Here is a 6,598-nt window from a genome sequence, read left to right on the forward strand (position 1 = left end):
TATGAGTTGTTCAGCTACTGGTATAAAAGTAGACGGATTAGAGTTAGGGGTTCTTATTTTCTTTAACCGACATAATTAAACATTTCAGTTACATAAAACATGTGAATTTTTATTTATCTACTGTATAGCCTGTATAATAACTAAGTATTTAATCCAATGAGTATAAAATCCAGAAAACTACACAGCATGATTTGGTTCATTTACAAACACAAGTCTAACCTCAGTTTCACATTCTGTTTTTATTAGAAATAATCCAATTCTTACGTGCTTAAATTTACACAAAATGCCAGAAATCTGCACTGTCATGAACACTTTTTTCACCAACATCTCAAAAACTATTAAAGATGAAAGGTGAGTGAATGGCATGACCGCTATATTAAACAGTTTAAAGGTAATGTTTGAAAACCGCATGTCAGCTGAGAGTGTAATAAAAGAAACAAAACCTTAAATAAACACTGCATTCTTGATGGATGACTGACTTAGTGCGAGCAATCATTGCCAGTACGATTGCTTATTAAGGTTAATGTGTTGAATCATCTGTTATAGGTTTCCTATTCATTTTCAGTTATATTAAATACATTTTTTTTAAATCCAGTGAAACAATAACACTGACGTTTCTGACAATATTCGTCTTTGCTGAGGCTCCACATAACTACACTGGACCACAGCTGTGCACATACAGATGTACTGTAACTGTATCTGTAAACTTCAATAATGTGATCAGAGTATTCTCTGAATGTTCCAAGAACCAATAAACACAAAATATAAAAAGTTTGAATTGGTCCTCACCTTCTGAATCTGAATCATCCATATACTGCCATGCCTCTATTTCTCTTTGCAAATAAACAAGTTTACTTCATGGTGAAGTGGAGAAAGTGAAACTTTTAATACTAATAGTAATCATTATCAGTCTTAGGACCATTATTATTACTATTATTGTTGTTGTTGATACCATTTGATCATTAATTACATTTCCAAAACGATTCTTAGTAAACACAAAATGCAGGTTCTCAATCAAAGTGTTTATTATTTGGCATACCGAAGATTATTCAGAGTGACCAGGGATCAAACTTTTCGTCAAATCTATTTCCACAAGTTCTCAAGCTGTTGAACATCACACATAACAAAGCCTCTCCTTATCATCCACAGAGCCAAGGTGCTTTAGAGCGCGTCCATCAAATGCTGAAGTCCTTGTTACGTGCCTGTTGCACAGAAATGAAGAGTGACTGGGAGGAAGGTTTGCCGTGGCTTCTGTTGGCAGCGTGAGAAGTGTGCCAGGAGAGTACTGGGTTTAGCCCAAATGATTTGGTCTTTGGCCACAAAGTTCAGGGACCCTTGACAGTGCTGTGCGATAAGTGGTTATCAGGTGAACCACCAGTGAACTTGATAGATTACGTTAATGGTTTTTGGCACAGACTGTATGTAGCGGGTCAGTTGGCAAAACAGAACCTTGAAAAGGCTCAGGCTCAGACAATGTTAAGGTGCGTGGTGAGAACGAGGCCCCAATGCAGGACTTTCCCATCCTGCAGGACTGTGCTCGTGGTCCCGGTGTGACAGGCAAACAACTCCAACACTCGACATTTACAAATACTTCGCTCCTCTGACACACTCCTCTCCAAGTTCCTAACAAGACAAGGTACAGAGATCAGATTGGTGAACTCACAGAAACACACGCACAGACTATTTCCACTCAGAGCTGAGACTTCACTTACTCGGTAACTCAACCATCCAGCGTTGACTGAAGCTCAGTTAAGTAGTGGCCAATCTAGATGGAAGACAGGTGTGGCGGCTTCAACACGGGAAACACCTTCCGGCCTGATGACGCCCATAAACTGGCACGCTGGAATACACACACACATACACACACACACTTAAAGGAGGAAGCAGGGGACTGGGAGGGGAGCCAAAACAAAACACACAGAAAAACATACATACAGGCAGCTCGACCGATGGAGACTGCCAGACCATCACAATTTAGCAGGGAAAATCCAAACCTACATCATATATAGAGAAAATACGGTAAAATTGGAGAGAGGGACTGAGAGATAGAGAGAGAGAAATAAACCCCTTTTGCAGCACTTATGTCACAGTAAGACAGATATAAAAGCTACTAGACCAGTTCTAGGTTTGCAGCTAAGAAGGTCACACTTAACCTTCCTTAGTTCAAGATAGTTTTAGTTAACACAACTTTGTTCCAAATTACAAACTTAGGTTATTCTTTAAGCTTTACTTCTTGATTTAGGAATCAGATTTAATCTAAAACCTTCAGTTTCAGATTCTACTTATTTAAGAGAATCTAAAAGTCTGAGACCGATCTGTTCTGTGCAGGGCTGATAAAGCCAACGTAGTGATATGAGCTCATTTAACTTGTGCCCACTACTAATCCCTCTGAGAAGTTTGTGTCTTTCCTTGCATGAGAAATGAACTCTTATCAAAGCATAATTTGGTGCATTGACCCTTTAACACAGAGTTCCTATAGAGAAATCTGGTTTGGCTCAAAACAAGAAAATAACATCAGCATAAAACATAACTCAATAGTCAGGGAGGATAAATCACAGGTTCTGACTCCAGCTTGTTGATCAGGTGAACAACCTGTCACCTGACTCGGCTCTCCTCCACACAGTCCTCGTTCTTAAATATAAAAATTCCATTTCTCCTCGTTATTGTTGTTTCTGCTTTCAGATCGAAAATGCAGATGAAGAGAAATGATGGAACTATCTGATCCAGTTGTGGCCCGTGGTTATTTGGGAACAATACATGTTGACAAGAAAAAAAGCAATCATAAAGTCTGTGTATTCATGACTGTAATGGCTATCAAAGAATATTTGGCATGACGTCTTCATTCAGAATTAATTCAACTATTATTTCCTCCCTGTCTATTAATGACCTCACATTGCAGGCACTGGTGCAGCTGAAGCCAATACTCAACAAAGTACGAGAGGGACTAAAGCTCGGTTTAGATTAGGTGTGGGCAAACCCTCACCAGACGTGCCAGCAGCTCTTACATTTGAAGGATGTAAGTAAAGTTGTAAAAGAGGCTCACACTTATTCTAAACATTTTTTTAAGTTATGGTATCTTATCTCCAAGCTCCTGGAGAGAACCCAGACAGCCACCAGGACTCTGTTGCTCTGAGGTGACTGCTGTTCACGGTGCACTGAAGACTCTCAGTTGTCTTTGGATGCTTCTGTTTCTTCCTCCTTATGCAGTTACTGCTCCTCTCTTTGCAAAGACAAAGACCAAATAACACGACAGAAGAGTGAATCACTTTAGAACAAGACAAACACTCCTGGTTACTCTGAGGAAATGTCATTACATGATGAATATATTTACCATGTTAGTCAGGGAAACTCGTTTGTGGTGTGTCTCTTTTTGTTTCTCCTTTTCACCAGATTCTTAAAAACAAAAGGCAGAAAAGCAACAATAAAAGTTAAAACCTCAAGAAGTTTTCTAACATTTTGGGACATCATTTTAGAGACAACCTTGAACATTACTTATTACTTACCACTGTGTTGGTTCTTGCTGATGTGTGAGATGCAGCAGAGGATAATGTACACTTGGCACTGTCTTTATGGATCCTTAGTTCGTTTTGCACAGATTTACACTTGGCTCTACAATAGATGTTCCTCGTTCAAGATCCAGTCCACAGCCCTGCCATTTGTCCAACACAGTTCACAAAAGCAGTGCCAAAGTCTTAAAACTATTAAAGAGTCTTCAGGAAATAAGTTCTCTGAGAAAGGCTTCACAGTCTGAAGTGTTTCTTTGGTGGAGTGGGGTTTATACTGCTGCTCTCTTCCTCTGTAGCCTTTCTCTTCATGCTCTGTGCAAACCTCTTTAGAAACTGGCAGAGCACCAACATGATAACTCTGCCCTCTGAGCTGGAGTCCGTGATTCTCCAGCTGTTTGTCATCTCAGTTCCCTCACATTTCTGTACATAGCACTACCCCGCACTCTCTGTATATACACATTGGTGACCTCTGTAAATAAACCCTTGTGTTCAGCAGATTCAGGAGTCCTGCGTTTGAGTGCCCTACACTGAACCGTAACATAACGATCCAGCCAGAATATGGACTCAGCGGACTCTGCCGCCCAGCAGCGCGTCCCCACGGCCGAGGAGGTTTGGAACGCCACGAGCAAATGCTGCAGCTCCTCAATCAGCAGTTGGCCACTCTAACGCAGGCTTTTGCTCAGCGCATACCCCTGGTAAGCCCAGCAGCCTCTCCTCCCTCTGTCTCCTCACAGTTACCGGCTTCTGAGCCTTCGGCACCCGGATCTTCGGCTTCGCCTCATCCACTCCCTTGGAGCCCCGGAGCGAGCTTTGCCAACACCTGAACCCTTCACGGGTGAGTTTCACAAGTGTGCTGGTTTTCTGACCCAAATAACCATGCAGTTTAGACAGTTACGGAGGACGTATGAAACCGATGACGCTAAGATTGCCTTTTTGTCCAGCTGTTACGCGGACCGGCTTTAAACTGGGCTCAAGCTGTTTTGAGAACGGACGCCAGCATCTCGTACCAGGATTTCTTGCTAAATTCAAATGTCTGTTTGAAAGGGTACTGGCGCTGACGCAGTAGCTCACCGTTTACTAAATCTTAAGCAGGGAAGATGAAGTATGGCGGAATACTCCATTGAGTTCTGGACGCTGGCCGAAGAGACCGGGTGGGGGCAGCCTGCATTGATAAGCACCTTGTTGAATAATGTGTGTGAGGAGTTAAAGGGCGAACTAGTGATGAGAGAGTTACTTAAAACTTTGTCTGATGTGATAACGTTGTGTGTGAAGGTGGACGAGCATTTACGTGCGTGCCGCAGAACTGAGGACTACGTTTCCCAGAGGTCTCTGGGCCGCGGCGAGGCAGCATCGGGCGGAAGCGCCACGAGTGGCGGAAGAGATTCAGAGTTGCACAACATGGAGGAGGGTGAGCAACCTATGCAACTGGGTCGCTCTCGCCTTTCACCGAGGAACGGCACCGTCGGTGGAGGGCCGGTGAGTGTTTTATTGCGGCCGTAAGGGTCATATCGCCAATGTTTGTCCGTCACTGCCAAAAGGCCGTGCCCGCCAGTAGAGAGGGGAATACGGGTGGGCGAGGTCTCTGTTTCACAGTCTCCTCCACGGCTCATGCTAGCAGCTAAATTAACGGTGCAGCTTCAGGACCACGCTCTTAAGGCTCTGATCGATTCAGGGGCGGAACAGAACTTTATTGACGCTTCGCTGGCCCGACGATTACATCTTAACACCGAGCCTTTGCCACGGTCACTCCAGGTCACCGCCCTCAGTGGCCAGCGGCTTCCTAACATCACTCATATCACTGAGCCCGTTTTACTGACTCTCTCAGGTAATCATTCCGAGACCATACAACTATATGTGTTCCAAGCTCCGCTCACGCCGCTAGTTCTGGGTTACCCTTGGTTGCGTCACCATAATCCTGTTATCGATTGGATAAAGGAGAGCATTGTGGGGTGGGGGGAGGCTTGTCACATGTCCTGTCTTAAAGCTGCCACCCCCTTTCTGAACCGCTAACCAAGTCTTCTCTCTCCGAGCCGCCGGACCTCTCCTCCGTGCCACCCGTCTACCATGATCTCAACAAGTGTTTTGCAAAGATAGGGCACGTTCGCTTCCTCCGCATCGGCCGTATGACTGCGGCATTGATCTTCTTCCTGGCGTACCTCTCCCTACCAGCCGCCTATACAGTCTGTCTCAGCCCGAACGCGAAAGCATGGAAAGATACATCAATGAATCACTCGCCGCGGGTCTCATTCGCCCTTCGACCTCTCCTGTGGCCGCCGGCTTCTTCTTCGTCACCAAGAAGACAAGAGTTTACGACCTTGTATTGATTATCGGGGCCTTAACAACATCTCAGTGAAGAATAAGTATCCACTCCCTCTTTTAAGTTCTGCCTTCGAGCTCCTCCAGGGGGCCACCATCTTCACTAAACTGGACCTGCGCAACGCCTACCATCTGGTAAGAATAAGGGAGGGGGATGAATGGAAAACAGCCTTCAACACTCACCTTGGTCATTTTGAATACCTTGTCATGCCGTTTGGTCTCACCAATGCCCCAGCTGTTTTTCAGGCCCTGGTAAACGACGTACTCCGGGACTTCATCAACCACTTCGTCTTCGTTTATCTGGATGACATTCTCATTTTCTCTCATTCTGTCTCTGAACACGAACGCCATGTCAAGCAGGTTCTCCAACGCCTCCTGGAGAACCGTCTCTTCGTGAAGGTGGAAAAATGTGAGTTTCATACTCCCACAATCTCGTTTCTGGGCTATGTCATTGAACAAGGTGACCTGAGAGCGGATCCTGCCAAAGTTCAGGCTGTGTTGAACTGGCCCACTCCTTCCCATCGCAAACAGCTTCAGAGTTTCTTGGGTTTCGCTAACTTTTATCGCCGTTTCATCCGCAACTATAGCCAGCTCGCTCTACCCTGACTCGTCTCACCTCACCTAAGGTCTCCTTCCGCTGGGATGAACTGGCTCGCCAGGCTTTCTCGTGCCTGAAGGAACGCTTTGCTTCTGCACCCATCCTCGTCCAACCCGACCTCAGTCAACCCTTCGTCGTGGAGGTGGACGCCTCGGACGCAGGAGTTGGGGCGGTGCTC

The 6,598-nt window shown here is 45.1% G+C and overlaps 1 long non-coding RNA gene across 2 annotated transcripts; it reads right to left on the reverse strand.

The window, feature by feature from the left end:
• Positions 1–220: 220 nt before the first annotated feature.
• LOC109197895 (uncharacterized) lies at positions 221–4,126 on the reverse strand. 2 transcript variants are annotated; one of them, XR_002058914.2, is made up of 5 exons: positions 3,504–4,126; positions 3,332–3,393; positions 1,936–3,220; positions 1,713–1,840; positions 221–1,623 (listed from the first exon to the last, which is right to left on the reverse strand). It is a non-coding gene; the product is annotated as an uncharacterized LOC109197895 (long non-coding RNA). The 2 variants fall into 2 exon arrangements; XR_002058913.2 differs by having other exon boundaries at positions 1,713–3,220.
• Between the last annotated feature and the right edge of the window lie 2,472 nt (positions 4,127–6,598).

The sequence above is a fragment of the Oreochromis niloticus genome, unplaced genomic scaffold, assembly GCF_001858045.2.
Source record: "Oreochromis niloticus isolate F11D_XX unplaced genomic scaffold, O_niloticus_UMD_NMBU tig00006817_pilon, whole genome shotgun sequence".
Lineage (NCBI taxonomy): Eukaryota > Metazoa > Chordata > Actinopteri > Cichliformes > Cichlidae > Oreochromis > Oreochromis niloticus.